Genomic DNA, 17242 nt, shown 5'->3' with positions numbered 1-17242 from the left:
TTATGGTATACTATTATAATCGTTCTATTATTGGTGTTGTTCATCTCTTTCTGTGTCCAATTTATAAATTTATCAGGGGTACATATAGGAAAACACATACTATATATAAATGCTCCATACTTCTGACAGTCTTAGGTACCCGGAGAGGGTTCTAGAACAAATCCCCTGTAGGTAAGGGGGGACTCCTGTATATTGTTGGTATGGGATGGCAGGAGAATAGTTCGTAGTTGAAACTGAATCTGCCTTCAGCAGCCATGCATAGCATATGCACAGTATATATTTGGTACAGATTTTTCCTTTCTTAGTGTTTTATAGATGATTATGACATATTTCCTTTCTGGATCTTGATTTACCTACTAGTTTCTGTAGCTTTTTGGTTGGTTTACAAGAGATGTTTTAGAATTTGTTCTTTTGTTTCTTTCTCAGAAGTCTTCTCAATGATTACCGGTAGGGGTGAAGTTACTGATTTCCTTCTGTGGCCCTTTGCTTGATAGGAAATATCTGTGGAACAAAAAGAAGGAGCTTTCTCTCATTTTCTAGTATCCGAACAGACTGTTAAACTTCTCAAAGGTAATATTTTTAGAAATACTGTATAATGTTAGAATATCTATTTGGAAACACTCCTCTGTTTTGTTGAGATAAAGGACAATATATGCAGGCATATAATGAAGTAGATCCATATGGACAGTAAAGGACTGTGCTAGTGATGACTTTGCTGCCCACCTCTTTTTAAGATTTTATCTATTTGAGAGAAAGAAAGTGAGAGACAGAACACAAATGGGGGCGGAGGGGCAGAGGGTGAGGGAGAAACAGGTTCCCTTCTGAGCAGGGAACACGATGATGTGGGCTCTGATGCAGGACTTGATCCCAGGACCCTGGGATCATGACCTGAGCTGAAGGCAGACGCTTCACCCACTGAGCCACCCAGGCGCCCCACCTTACTGCCTCTTAAATAGGTGGTTCAACTTTATTCAAACCACTATGTGTATTCAGAAGTGTGAGGACCCTTGTTTGCACTGGTGCAAATAAATGGTTCATACCATGTTCTTATTTTCTTTTTACCCTCCCCTGCTTGGTGAGACGTCTCTTCATGATACCAGCCTTGTCCAGCACTCAGCCTGGCAGTGTGCTGGTGAATGGGCTAGTTAGTCACAGATGCTTGAGCAGGTGTTTTCTGAATCAGACATGGCATAGTCTGGACTGCAGAGCACCTGATCTGGGGGTTTCTCTTGATCTACAGATGAGATTTCATGACAAGTGACTAAACTCTTAATATTTATTCTAATTTGGTGTTTTAAAGTTTGTCGATATTTGTCAGTCTAGTGGATTCTTCACTATCAAATACACTGGAACTTGACTTTGTAGATTTTTTAAAAAAGGATTTATTTATTTGACAGACAGAGATCACAGTCAGGCAGAGAGGCAGGCAGAGAGAGAGGAGGGGAAGCAGGCTCCCTGTTGAGCAGAGATCCCAATGTTGGCTCAATCCCAGGACCCCAGGACCATGACCTGAGCTGAAGGCAGAGGCTTTAACACACTGAGCCACCCAGGTGCCCCCTGACTTTGTAGATATTGAGCAGAAGGTAGGATTCCTTCATTCTGCAGGACCAGAAACATGGCTAAGATTTTAAGAATTGCAGTGTCAAATAACATGGTTAATTTGTTCACAGTCCATGGGGTGACCTTCCTGTTTCCTATACAAGCAAAGACATTTCATCACGGCTATAGTGGAAAGGACTTAATTGCACAAGCACAGACTGGAACTGGGAAGACCTTCTCCTTTGCCATCCCTTTGATTGAGAAGCTTCAGGGAAGTTAACAATGGAACCAGAAACACTTGAGGTCCACCTTCTAAGATGCCTCACATCAGTGACCAATGGCTGTCACTCTGTGTCTCATTTATTGCTGCTTTGAAAAACTACCCTTTTATTTTGTTGGCAGTTTTGTGTGTCAGGAATTCAGGAGGGCCCAGTCATGTCTATTGGCTCTGATCCATATGGTATTAACTGGGACTGGTTGGGGCAGGCAGGACTGGAAGATCAATTTCCAGAATGGCTCCAAAGCTCACACATCTGTTACCTCAGTGTTCCTTGTTCTCTCTCATCCCCTCTCTCTCCATGGAGCATCTCACCTTCCCCAGATTCTCGACATAGCTTGGGATAAGTGTGAGATACCTGTTCATATATATATGAAGATGTTGAACAGGAAATACTTAAGTTGAGAATTTAGGGGAGCAATTTGGGCTGGAGATATAAACTTGGGAATTATTATCAAATTATAGGTGACCAATTTTTTGACAGATAGTCAGGAGTCCGGATGAGTTCACTTAAACAGAGAAGTCCCAGGAGCCTACCCTGGGGCTCTTCAACACTTCGAGGTTGGAAAGATAAAGAAGGTCCAACAAAAGAGCCCAGAAATGAGCAGCCGATGAGGTGAGAGGAGAATCAGATGTGGCACTCCCAAAGCCAAATGGAGAAAATGTTTCAGGAATGAAGCTATGACTTTGTCAATATTTCATGTAAATTAAGTAAGGTGAAGACTAGGAACTGACTGTTAGATTTACCAATGAGGTAACCCAGGACCTTGATTAGAGTAGTTTTGGTGAAGTATGGGATGTGGGGAGTGAAAGCATGGATAGATAAAATGCAGTCTATTCATACAGTGGACTATATTATTCAGCCATAAAAAGGAATGAAGTATTGAAACATTTTATGACCTCGATGAACCATGAAAACATGCTAAGTGACAGAAGCCAGACCCAAATGGCCACATATTTTGTCATTCATTTAAATGAAATGTCCAGAGTAGGCATTTCCAGATAGAAGGTATATTGATAGTTTCCAGGGATTGGAGGAAGGGGAATTTGGGACTGACCACTGTTAGGTATAGGTGTTTTTAGGGGGTAATAGAAATGTTCTGGAATTAGATAGTGGTAGTGGTTGCAGAACTCCATGAAAATACTATATACTTCAGTATAAACCCCTGAACTGTACACATTTAAATGACAAATTTTGTTATATAAATTGTATGTCATTTAAAAAATTTAAAAAGAGAATGAGAGGAGAGATTGTTAAGACGTAAACAACACTTTTGAGGTTTTGAGGAGCTTTGTTGTAAGGAAAATAGAGAAATGACAGTATCTAGAAGGGAATGGGTCTTTTTCTTCTTTCTTTCTTTTTTTTTTTTTAGATGGAAGGGGTGTGTGTGTGTGTGTGTTAATGTTTCATTTAAAAAGGAAACTTTTAAAAAGATTCTATTTATTTATTTGGCAGAGAGCACAAGCATAGGGGAGTGGCAGGCAGAAAGAGAGGGAGGACCAAACTCCCTGCCAAGAAGAGAGCCCGATGCGGGGCTCAATCCCAAGACCTCGAGGTCATGACCTGAGCCAAAGGCAGCTGCTTAACAGACTGAGTCACCCAGGAGCCCTCAAAAGGGAAAAATTTCTTATACAGGTGGCCTTACAGTTTGTCCAATGTAAGAAGAGGAAAGGTAGCTAGTACCACACAGGATGAGTGTAGTTATAGTGTAGTTTTGTGTAGATATATACTGTATATGGATGAGTGTCGATGAATGTAGGTACATATGTCTGTAGTTGTGAGGGATTTGGAGGAGTTTATGGGTTTTCTTCTGACTGCTTCTGATCTCTAGGTGAAGCAGAAAGCAAGAAGCAAGATCATCAATTGAGAGTAAAGATGGGCAAGGAGGTGTTAGAGATTTGAAGAGAGAAAAGAAAGTGTGAAGGGGTCATTTACTGGCTGTGAGATGTTGAACCAACAGGCAATTATGAGAGAGTTCCTTTTCCTTACATCCTGACCCATACTCTTGGATAGCAAGAATTTTGAATTGACTCATGTTGTGAATTTAAAATGGACTAATACACATAAAGGATTTTGAATACCACTTGACACAGAGCATGTGCCCAATAATTCTTACTATTGGCTAAGATGACAGGTGAAAAACAGTATCTGATTAAAATTGTAATTTGGATATTTCTTATGAATTAAGCTAAACATTTTCATATTTTTTAGTGCCACATTTTTTTTGGTAAACTTATTACATCCTTTGACTATTTTTTAAAAAAATTGGACAGGGGCACCTGGGTTGTTCAGTAAGTTAAGTGTCTGACTCTTGATTTCAGCTCAGGTCATGATCCCAGGGTCCTGGGATCGAGCCCTGCATCAGGCTCTGTGCTCAGCGGGGAGTCTGTTTCTCTCCTTTTTCTCCCCCAACCCCTCAAATAAGAAAGTAAGTAAATAAATAAATAAATATTTAAAAACGAAAGATTTTCTTCCCCACTCCCTTTGCCCCTCCCCCACTCTCTCAAAGAATTAGTCCTTGGTTTATTGATTTATTATTATTATTACTTTAAAAAATAAATATTTATTTATTTGAGAAAGAGTACAGAGGGAGAGTGAAAGGAGGAAGCAGACTCTCACTGAACAGAGGGCCTGATGTGGGGCTCCATCCCAAGAGCCCAAGATCATGACTAGAGCTGAAGGCAGATGCTTAACTGACTAAGCCACCCAGGCACCCCTCTTTTTATTACTACTTTTTAAAGATTTATTTATTTGAGGGAGAGAGAGAGTGCAAGTTGGCAAAAGGACAGGAGAGAGAGAGAGAGAATCTCAAGCGGACTCCTTGACTGAGTGCAGAGCGCAATGCAGGGCTCCATCTCATGACCCATGAGATCATAATCTGATGCTTACCTGACTGAACTACCAAGGTGCCCCTCTTTATTGATTTGAAGAGACTTTTATATGTAAAGGAAATTCATTTTGTATAATGAAATGTGATTTTTTTCCTTTTTGCATTTAACTTGATGTTATTTTATGCAATGTTTAATGTAACTGAGTTTTTAGTCTTTTTTTAATTTATTTTTTGTTAAGTTTTATTTATTTTTTTAAATATTTCATTTATTTATTTGACAGACAGAGATCACAAGTAGGCCGAGAGGCAGGCAGAGAGAGAGGAGGGGAAGCAGGCTCCCTGCTGAGCAGAGATACTATATGATACTACAGGTGGAAAACCCTAAAAATCCACCAAAAAAACTACTAGAAATGACAAATGGATCAACCAGTTTGCAGGATACAAAATCAAATCCATTGTGTTTCGTTTTTTTAAAGCTTGTATTTATTTTTGCAAAAGAAGGAGAGAGGGCATGAGTGGGGTTGGGGGCAGAGGGAGAAGCAGACTTCCAGCTGAGCAGGGAGCCTGATACAGGACTTGATCCCAGGACTCTGGGATCATGACTTGAGCCAAAGGCAGATGCTTAACCGAATGAGCCACCCAGGCATCCAAATTCATTGCATTTCTATATACTAACAATGAAGTAGCAGAAAGAGAAATTAAGAAAATAGTCTCATTTACAATTGCACCAAAAATAATAAAATACCTAGGATTAACTTTACCAATAAAGAGGTGAAAGACCTATACTTTGTACCTAGGATTAACTTTACCAATAAAGAGGTGAAAGACCTATACTTTGAAAACTAAAACACCAATTAAAGAAATCAAAGAGGGGCGCCTGGGTGGCTCAGTGGGTTAAGCCGCTGCCTTCGGCTCAGGTCATGATCTCAGGGTCCTGGGATCGAGGCCCGCATCGGGCTCTCTGCTCAGCGGGGAGCCTGCTTCCTCCTCTCTCTCTGCCTGCCTCTCTGCCTGCTTGTGATCTCTCTCTCTCTGTCAAATAAATAAATAAATAATCTTTAAAAAAAAAAAAAGAAATCAAAGAGGACACAAATGGGAATATATTTCATGCTCATGGATTGGAAGAACAAATATTGTTAAAATGTCTGCACTATCCAAAGCAATCTATAGATTTTTAAAAAGATTTTATTTGTTTGCCTGAGGGAGAGAGAGAGAGGGCACAAACAGGGGAAGTAGCAGGCAGAAGGAGAATCAGGCTCCCTGCTGAGCAAACAGTCCAATGTGAGACTTGATCCCAGGACACTGGGATCATGACCTGAGCTAAAGGCAGCCACTTAACCAACAGCATTTCCCACAGAACCAGAATCCTAAATAATCCTAAAAGAATCCTAAAATATTAATGGAACCACAGAAGACCCCAAATAGCCAAACAAATATTGAAAAAGGAAAAAAAAAAACTAGAGGTATCACAATCCCAGATTTCAAGGTGCATTACAAAGCTAAATTAATCAAAACAGTATGTCAATGGCACACAAATAGACACATGGATCAACAGAACAGAACAGAGAACCCAGAAATAAACCCGTAAGTATATGGTCAATTGCTCTTCAACAAAGGAGGCAAGAATATGCAATGAAGAAAAGACAGTTTCTTTAACAAATAGCAATGGGAAAACTGGACAGCCACATTCAGAGGAATGAAACTGGACCACTTTCTTATACCATACCCCAAAATAAAATGGGTTAAGGACCTCAGTGTCAGGCCTGAAACCATACAAAATCTTAGAAGAGACCATAGACAGTAATTTCTCTGACATCCGCTTTAGCAGATATGTCTAGATAGGTCTCTTGAGGCAAGGGAAACAAAAGCAAAAATAAACTGTTGGGACTATGTCAAAATATAAAACTTCTACACAGCAAAGGAAACAATAAGAAAACTAAAAGGCAACCCACTGAATGGGAGAAGAAATTTCCAAATAACATGTCCTATAAAATATTAGTATCCAAAATATTTAAGAACTTCTACAACTCAACACACAAAACCCCAAATAATCCAATTTAAAAATGGGCAGAAGACCTGAACAGACATTTCTCCAAAGAAGACACCCAGATGACAAACAGGTACATGAAAGTACTCAACATCACTCACCATCAGGAAAAATGCCAATCAAAACCACAATGAGATATCACCTCACAAGTATCAGAATAGCTAAAATCAAAACACTACACCTGAAACTAATAGTACACTGTATGTTAACAGAAGTTTGAATAAAACTTTAAAAAATAATGATAATATGCACAAGAGACAAAAAGTGTTAGTGAGGATCTGGAGAAAAAGGAACCCTCGTGCACGATTGATGGGAATGCAAACTGGTGTAGCCACCGTGAAAAACAGCATGAAAAACCTCAAAAAAAAATTAAAAATAGAATTACCATATGATCCAGTAATTCCACTACTTGGTATTTTCCCAAGGAATATGAAAACATGAATTCAAAAAGATACATGGATTCCTAATGTTTATAGCAGCATCGTTTACAATAGCCAAATTATGAGAGTAGCACAAGTGAATGAAGCCCAGTGAATAAGAGGCAGTATATAGCTACACTGGAATAGTATTCAGTTATAAAAAAAAATGACATCTTGCCATTTGCAACAATATGGATGGAGCTAGAGAGTATAATGCTAAGTGAAATAAGTCAGTCAGAGAAAGACAAATACCATATGATTTCATTCACATGTGAAATTTAAGACACAAAACAAGTGAACAACAACAACAAAAAAAAGACAAACCAGGGAACAGACTCTTTACAGAGAACAAACTCATGGTTATCAGAGGGAAGTGCCGGGCAGGATGGGTGAAATAGGTGAAAGCGATGACGAGAACACTGAGGAATCTACAAAATCATTGAATCACTGTATTATATACTTGCAGTTTGTTTATTAACTACACTGGAATTAAAATAAATTTAAAAATAAGCTATATTCGCAGATAATTCAGCAAAACCAAGTTTAGCGATTAGCAAGAATGACTGCATTCTTACCAGGAGATTTTTAAAAAGACAAGAAATGGGGGACCTGGGTGGCTCCCATCGGTTAAACATCTGCCTTTGGCTCAGGTCATGACCCTAGGGTCCTGGTCTGGGCTCCCTGCTCAGCCAGGAGTCTACTCCTCCCTCCTCAACACCCCCACCACCTCACTCATGCTGTCTCTTTCTCTCTCAAATAAATAAATAAAACCATTGAAACTAAATGAACAAAGTCAAGAAATACGGGCACCTGAGTGAGTCAGTTAAGCGTCTGACTCCTGATTTCAGTTCAGGTTGTGATCTCAGGGTTGTGAGATTGAGCCCCGCATTGGGCTCCACATGGGGCATGGAACCTGACTGGGGTTCTCTCTCTCTCTCCCTCCCCACCCCTAAAAAAAATAAAAAGACAAGAAATAACCAGAGTTGGTAAGGATGTAGAGAAAAGGGAACACTTGTGCACTATCGGTGGGAATGTGATTCGGTGAAGCAACTATGGAAGACAGTATGAAGGTTCCTCAAAACATAGCAATAGAACTACCATAAATCCAGCAATTCCACTTCTATTTAGAAGTGAAAGCACTAATTGAAAAAGACACAGGCACCCCTATGTCCACTGTAGTGTTATTTACAATAGCTAAGATATGGAAGCAAATTAGGTGTCCATAAATAAATGAATGGATAAAGAAATTGTACACCTATACCCACTGGAATATTACTCAGGCATAGGAAAGAATGAAATCTTGCCATTTGCAACCCCATGAATGGATGTAGAAGGTATTATGCTTAGTGAAATAAGTCAAACAGAGAAAGACAAATTCATAAGGCTCCACTTTTATGTGGAATCTAAAACACAAAGCAAAGAATGAACAAAATGGAAAAGACTCCTAAATACAGAAATCAAACTGGTGTGCCAGAAGGGTAAAGGAATGGGTGAAATAGGTGGAGGGGGTTAAGAGGGACAGGTATAAAATAAATAAGACATGGGGAAGTAATGTACAGCATAGGGAATATAGTCAAAAATATTGTCACAAGGGGCGCCTGGGTGGCTCAGCGGGTTATAAAGCCTCTGCCTTCGGCTCAGATCATGATCCCAGAGTCCTGGGATCAAGCCCCACATTGGGCTCTCTGCTCAGCAGGGAGCCTGCTTTCTCCTCTCTCTTTCTCTGCCTGCCTCTCTGCCTACTTGTGATCTCTGTCAAATAAAATCTAAAAAAAATATTGTCACAAATTTGTATGGTGAGAAATGTTAACTAGAATTATGATGGTGACCATTTCACAATATATAAAAATATTGAACCCTATGTTGTACATATACAATATAATATTGTATGTCATTTATTCTTCAATAAAAAAAAAACAAAACATCAAAAAACAAAAAGAGGCAACTGGGTGGCTCAGTCGGTTGAACATCCAACTCTTAGTTTTGGCTCAGGTCTTGGTGTCAGAGTCACGAGACTGAATGCTCACTCAGGCTCTAGCTCAGCATGGAGTCAGCTTGAGAGTCTCTCTCCTTCCTGTGCCCCTCTCCTACCTCTTTAAACTAAACAAATCTTTAAAAATAAATAAAATATTTTATGTTAATTATGTTGGAATTAAAATTTAAAACTTAACAGAAGGGGTACCTAGGTGGCTCAGTGGTTTAAAGCCTCTGCCTTTGGCTCAGGTCATGATCCCAGAGTCCTGGGATCCAGTCCTTATCAGGCTCCCTGCTCACCAGGGAGTCTGTTTCTCCCTCTGCCCCCCACCCCACTCATGCCCTCTCTCCTTCTCTTGCAAAAATAAATACAAGCTTAAAAAAAAAAAAAGAATGCAATGGATTTTTGTATCCTGCAAGCTGGTTGATCCATTTGTCATTTCTAGTAGTTTTTTTGGTGGATTTTTAGGGTTTTCCACCTATAGTATTTTGTTAACTGCAAAGAGTGAAAGTTTTACTTCTTCCTTACCAATTTAAATACTGTTTATTTCTTTTTCTTATCTGATTGCTTTGGCTAGAACTTCCAGTACTACATTGAATAAAAATGGTGAGAGTAGACATCTTTGTCTTGTTCCTGATATTAGGGGAAAGCTCTAAGTTTTCCCCCATTGAGTATGATGTTGCAAGTTTTTCATATATGTTGCAAGTTTTTCATATCTTTATTATGTTGAAGTATGTTCTAACTAAATGTACTTTTTAAAAAAAAATCATAAATAGTGTTTCTTAGGAAGCCTGAGTGGCTCAGTTGGTTAAGCATCTGCCTTTGGCTTAGGTCATGATCTCAGTGTCCTGGGATGGAGTCCCATATTGGGGTCCTTGCTTGACAGAGACCCTGCTTCTCCCTCTGCCTGCTGCTACCCCTGCCTGTGCTCTCTTACAAATGAATAAATAAAATCTTCAAAAAAAAGAATAAATGATATTTCTTGTATTTTTGATAATAGCCATTCTCATGGGTGAGAGGTGGAATTTAATTGTGGTTTTGATTTTCATTTCCCTGATGGTTAGTGATGATCTTTTCATGTGCCTTATGATTTCTTAAAATTTCTTATGCTGTGACCTTATTCAAAATAAAATTTTGGGGGTGCCTGATTGGCTCAGTCAGTGGAGCATGTGACTTAGGATTGTGGGTTCTAGTCCCACATTAGGAACAGAGATTAAAAAGAAAAATCTTTAAAAAAATACAATTAAAAAATAAGTACAGTTCTGTTTTTGTGTAGTATTAAAATTTTTTATATTGAGATTTTATTTAAGAACAGTTTTAGATTTACAGAAAAATTGAGCAGATAGTACAAAACAGTTTTGTCCCCCACCACCCTAGTTGCCCGTATCATTAACAGCTTACGTTAGCTTGTTACATTTGTTACAGTGAATGAACCAATATCGATACATACTTGTTAACTAAAATCTGCAGTTTACATTAAGGTTAATTCTTTGTGTTACACAACTCTATGGATTTTGCCAAATACATAATGTCATGTATTTACCATTAACATGTTAGTTGTCATTATCATATAGAATATTTTTACTGCCCTAAAATTCCTGTGCTTCACCTTGTTGTTATCCTTATCCTTTACTTCCTGCTCCAACTCCTGGTAAAAAACTGATTTTTAAATCTTGTCTCTATAGTTTTGTCTTTTCCAGAATGCTCTTTAGTTGAACTCATTACAGCTTTTCAATACTGGTTCTTTACTTAGGAATATGCATTTAGGATTCCTTCATGGTTTTTTTGTTTTGTTTTGTTTTGTTTGTAGATATATAGCTCATTTTTCTTTACCTGCTGAATAATAATCCACTGTACATCTATACCACAGTTTATCCGTTCAACTTGAAGGACATCTCAGCTGCTTCTAGTTTTTGACAAATAAGAATAAGTTACTATAAACACTTGTATGCAGGTTTTCGTGTGACCCTAAGTTTTCAGTTCATTTGAGTAAATATCTTAGCGTGACTATTGGAGGACATGGGAAGAAACTACCTAACCTCCAAAGTGATTGTATCATTTTGCATTTCTACCAGAATAAGTGAAAGTTCCTCTCATTCTACATTATTTCCCAGCATTTGGTAATTGTTAGGATTTGGGGTTTTAGCCATTCTCTAGCTGTGTAGTGATATCTCATTGTTATTTTAATTTGCTCCCTGATTATTTATGTTGTTAAGCGTCTTTTTCGTATTTTTTTTTTCTTTGTCATCTGTAGATCTTTTTTAGTGAGGGATATTTTCAGATCTTTTGCCCAGTTTTTTTTTTAATCATTGAGTTTTAAGAGTTATTTGTGTATTTTGGATACAAGTCCTTTATCAGATACATGTCTCAGCAGAAAAAATAGTTTCTCCCATTTGTGTTTAAATGGTTAAGATTTTCTTGCTTAAATTTTTGTTCCATCTGGAGTTTATTTTGGTAAAGGGAATTTCCAGATGGCTACCAGTTGCTCCAAGACTATATCCTGATTAATCCATCTTCATTTTCACTGATTTAAATGCTACCTTTTTTATATACAAAATACCCATTTATTTTTGGGTCTATTATAGGACACTTAGTCTCTCCAGTGTGTGTGTGTGTGTGTGTGTGTGTGTGTGTTTCTTTCCAGTGTTTTGTTCATTTATATGACAGTACCTCAGGTTTAAATGTTCTCCCTTTCAATTTATTTGAGTATATGATGCTAGTACATCAAACACTGTTTTTTCAGAATTTTCCTCAAGACACTATGTCCCTTTCTTCCCACCCGTCAAGTTCATACTTACCTTCCAAGATCCACCTTTAAGGAGCTCTACTCCCTTGCTACATCTGTACCTCCTCTGTGCATTATACTTTTTTTCTTTACACTTTTCACACTGTAACTGGAATTGATTTCCTTCCTGTCCTCTCTTCTAGAGTGTGAGTTCTATGAGGGTAGAGGCAATGTAACCCTGGGTAATTTGCTTAAAAAACAAAACCCAAAACAGGGTGCCTCATTTGCCTTGTTTGTAGTATACTGTGATTTATAATACAAAAACTGTGCTTGGTCTGTTAGAGGTTTAAATGAGTTAATACTCCTATCTGGATCACTACCTGGCATATTGTAAGCATGCAGTAAATAATAGGATACAAGGTATTAGTATTATTTTGAATTTTCTGTGCCTAGCATACTATCAGATAGACACTGAGTTATCAAGAAATGTTGACTCAACAAATGAATGAATGCCTAAATACATGAATAAGCAATAAACCTTTAAGATATGTTATATCCCTGCTTTAATGAATTCCAATATCCATTTTTATGGGTTGGATAGCTTTGTCTCAAAACCCGCTCATTGTGTACATTGCTGGACAAAACTAGTTGTAACATATTTTGTCAAAAACTAAACCTATGGTTAGCAATAGAAGTTCAATAGCATTTATTGAATACTTACTGGAAAATCTACTTGAGGGAGATGCAAAATTATTTCTAAAAGGCAATCACATCAGTCTTTAGAAAGGATAAAGTACTGTCATACAGTTCAAATATTGCTATCTTCAAAAAAAAAATTCCCCTCTGATTTTCAGTACTGTCCTCAGTGGGGAAGTTTAATTCTTTCTTACTTCAAAAATTATTTTTCTACATGGTTAGCAAAAAAAGTACAAAAGGTTAACAGTAAAGAATATCCCTCCTACACCAACCTACATCCTCCTAGTTCTCAAACTTCCTGTAGACAACTACAGTTTTCTTATGTGTCCTTCCAAGGAGTTAAGGCCTAAACAGATGTTTAATTTTCCCATCCCCAGTTTTCCACTAGTGGTAACACACTATGAGATCTGTTCTACATCTTGAGGATTTAAAAAATAATACAGCTTAGAAATATTTTCACATCAGTAGGTAAACACCTTTCTTCTTCTTCTTCTTTTTTTTAATAGCTTGTAGTAGTATTCCATTATGGATGTACCACAATTTAACCAATTCCATACTTACAGACATTTGATTCCAATCTCTTATTATTAAACATACTGTGACAACAAATAACTTTATAGGTATGTTATTGCACTTAAGTACAAGTATTTCTTAAGATAAATTCCTGGAACTGGAATGCTGGGTCAATGGATACATGCATTTGTAATCTTAACAGATACTGATTACCTTCCATACCAATTTATACCCTAACCAAAATATATGAAAATGGCCCATTTATCATCTGTATGTTATGATATTAAGTCATTCAGGGCCCTTCCTGGGAATCAAGTATATTAGGGTTAGGTTTCCTTGAGGTCGGAGTGGGATGGGGCGTTAGAGATTATAAGGAAGGGTCACAAAGGGGTGCTGGTTACATTGCCAACTTACTGTCTCAGTTATAAACCCACCCTTCTTTGCCCAACTTTGTGACGTTGTACTGGATCCTGTAAACATATTCCCTTTGGAACATAAGGCTTTTTCAACAGAAGGCACAGGAGTGACACCACAAGGCTATTGTGTCAGGAAGACACCTTCCATTTCAGCCTCCTTGATAACATTTTAAGCACCGAAACTTAGCAGCCTAGACACATCTCAGGTTGCGTCCGTAGGCCTCTCATCCAACCAGCTCGCTCAACACACCACCTCCAGCCTGCCCTCTGGCAAATCTCTCTACCAGCCCTTGACACAACTGCTGTGATAGCCGCACCCTTTTCAAAAGTGTCTGAATCGGTGTGGTGAAAAAATAATGAATACTGTTTTTCTAAAAATAAATAAATTGGAAAAAAAATTAAAAATTTTAAAAAAAATAATAAATATTTTTTTAAAAAGATAAAAAAAAAAGTGTCTGAATCTCAACCTTCTAGGAAGCCCTACCTCTAAGTCCTAAGTCCCTTAATGTCTACCCTCCTTCAGCCTAGTACTGTAACTGTTTTTTGCTCCTGCTTTTCTTTAAAGTCTGTTATCATTTACTTTCTACCAGCTAAGAATTTATCTTCCTTGTCCAAATAGCTAATTTGTATCTCCTGAATGGACACTGATAGGTCATGTGATCATTTTACCAAAATTCATCGACTTATACTTAAAAATTATGTACTTTTTAATGTCTATTTTTGGTGTCAATTATCTGAATACACTGATAAATGTGTATTATTAAAAGATCATAAACAATCTTTTAGTTCCTGTTATAGTTTCTTGCCAATTTTAAACTAGTGTCCATATTTAAGCAGGGCACATCTTCTAAGGGTTCAAAGTATTCCAGAGTTTAAAGTGTACTTTTATAAGAATAAATATTTCAAAGCAGGCTTATTCCTCATTTTACCCCAGGACTTGGCAGTGTCTGGCTCATACAGGTGCTCAACAAACACCTGGTGAAGTAAATACATATTGCTGACATATAGTAACCTAGGCAGGTGATTACGTAAATCTGCAAAGGTTGACCAGGATGATAGCCTCACCTCTGTTGCATGTCCAAAGCTTCTACAGCCATTCAGCTGCAAACCCTTTCTCTCTTCCCTTTGCTCAGAATCTTTGTTCTAGGAAGGTAGTTAAATATGACATTTTATTACTCTACCATTTCTCATGGGTGTATGGGATGGCTGGTAGCAGTGAAGAGGCAACCTTGAGATCCCAGGGGACCAGGGGAAGGCTACGGGAAAACAAACGTCTACTTGATTGGCACAGATTTAGTTTTTCTCTTTATCAAACTGTTGTAGAATGTTTCCTCACTTAATTCTCATAATAACCAGGGAGATAGTTTTATAATCTTCAATTTTACTGATGAGGAAACTAAGGGTCTGAGAAAGTAAATTGTCCTACAGATAATATCAGAATACGCATCCAGGACTGACTCTATGCCACTTCTCTGCTAGTCCCTCTGTTGGGGGTAATGAAATAAACTAGAAAAAATACAATCCCCATGGATGGAAGGGCCTTTATTTGATGTACTCATTCTTCAGAAACTTAAAAATTAGTATCTCAGAGGAAGTAACTTTTTTTCCTTAAATGTGTTCCTAACCTACTTGAAGGTACTTCAAGATACCCTGTAGCATGAGACCACCCACAGATCTTGTGTGTGGTTGTCTAGTCATAGTCCAAGTGGCTGATGGGGTATACGTTTTAAAAACCAGAATGGGTTAGAGTTTAGGCCAGCCTGCCTGTATTATTAAGATAATTTCTCTTTAGTTTTTTTTAAATTTCAGATACATCTAGGATCCTAATAACTAGGACTTAAAAAAATGAACAAATTGGGCGCCTGGGTGGCTCAGTGGGTTAAAGCCTCTGCCTTCGGCTCAGGTCATGATCTCAGGGTCCTGGGATCGAGTCCCACATCGGGCTCTCTGCTCTGCAGGGAGCCTGCTTCCTCCTCTCTCTCTGCCTGCCTCTTTGCCTACTTGCGATCTCTGTCAAATAAATAAACAAAATCTTTTAAAAAAAAAAAAAGAACAAATTAGGTTTTGGGAGTTGTTCAACAGACAAAGTACACCTAGAGGACATAAAAATTCTTTATTTAACCTAATCCAGCCAGTACTGAGATAGTCTGCTATGTTAAAAAACAAGACGTTTAAAAAATTACAGCACAGTTAGCAAGGCAGTGACTAATTAAGTCACTAAGTTTAATTTTATATTCTTCACAGTCACTTGATAATCATGTAATGATGAACAATATTTTCAGCCACTTTGGAGATAAGTTAAACTTCTGCAATGGAGAGAATTTTACTCGTTGTCACTGAATTTTATAAAAGAGGTTTAAAACATTAAAGTTTATCGAAATAATACAATAAAGCAATGGGAAAATAAACTGGAAAACACAGAATATACCCAACCCATCCCAAAAGTCTACAACATCCCTTTAATCTGTCCCCTAACACCATTCTCTTACCTCTTTATTCCCTTTCCCTAGAGCACAAACAGACTATTTAACAATTAAGAAACAGCTACTGCTCTGTAAGGGCTGTCTTGAGCCTAAAGTGCCTTTGTTCCTTTAATTTCTCAGTTAATCCTAGAAATGGTCTTCTGAGATAGAAGTATTACTTGCATTTCAGAGATGACAAACACTGTAGCTGAGAGAAAACCACTCAGTCAGGTCATACATCTGGTTATTAAACAGAATTAGGATTGGAACCCAGGTCCATCAACTTTGGTCAGCCCATGCTCTTTTGTTGTTCATGGTGGTACAGATCACCATTCTGAAGACTGGTACATGGTACTTTCGGAGCTAAGGTTTTTTAGACTTAAAAGTGTTCAGTTCCAGGGCTAGAGGACAATCTGGTTTCCAGGCACTTGCAATTCCCTCCCCACATCCCTAAAAACTCCTCACAGCTGGCCACAAAGGATTAGAGTTGTTTTCCTGGCTTCATGAGCCCTGATACCAACAGACGCAAGCAGCTACTCACTCCCCCCATCTTGGGCATCAAAGTAGTAACTGGGGAATGGTGTGCTTGTATAATTTTATTAAAGGTTGCCTAAAAGCTGTTCCATAGAACAAAATTACGCAGAAATATCTACTATGCCTTTTATATTGAAAATTAAAGAAAAGCCAATATATTTTATAATTATAGCTATATAATCTAAGTTTTTATATATAATCATAGATTTTATATTTCCCCTTCAGAACTGTAGCAGTGTTCTTAATAAGGCCCACTGTCAGTCAAATATTCTCTTCCTCCCAAAATAATTACAACTCTGAATGTTCAACAGCCATTCACATTAAACTTTATAACAGAATTAAGACATTCATACTATAGAAAGGTACCAGTCTTAAATTACTAAAGTTAACATACATTATTGCAATCTAACATAGCTCAATCTATATTTGCTACATTCCTAAAGAGAAATGGCCACTTATCAGTAAGGGAAATATTTATTTGTTGTCATGCATTAGATACTGTGAACAAGAAAATAAATAGGGTTTTTGGAACTATCTTTTAAAAATTTAATTTTAATTAATGAAAATAACTGTGAGACCATTCAGACTGCCAAACAACATTAAAAGGGCCACTATTAAAAATGGCTTAAAATAAATAATTGCTTTTTAAAAATGAACATAAAACTAGTTATACAGTGATTAAGGTGCTAGCCTTGATATGACAAGCAATTAAAATCTAAAAACATTAGTACTAGTTTTAATAATAGCTTGACTTAAGCCAAAAACCTCAATATTTACTCAAGACTTATTTTCATAATTATCTCCTCAC

This window comes from Neovison vison, chromosome 2 (assembly GCF_020171115.1).
Source record: "Neovison vison isolate M4711 chromosome 2, ASM_NN_V1, whole genome shotgun sequence".
NCBI classification, from domain to species: domain Eukaryota; kingdom Metazoa; phylum Chordata; class Mammalia; order Carnivora; family Mustelidae; genus Neogale; species Neogale vison.
Note: the sequence above shows the minus strand (reverse complement) of the source record.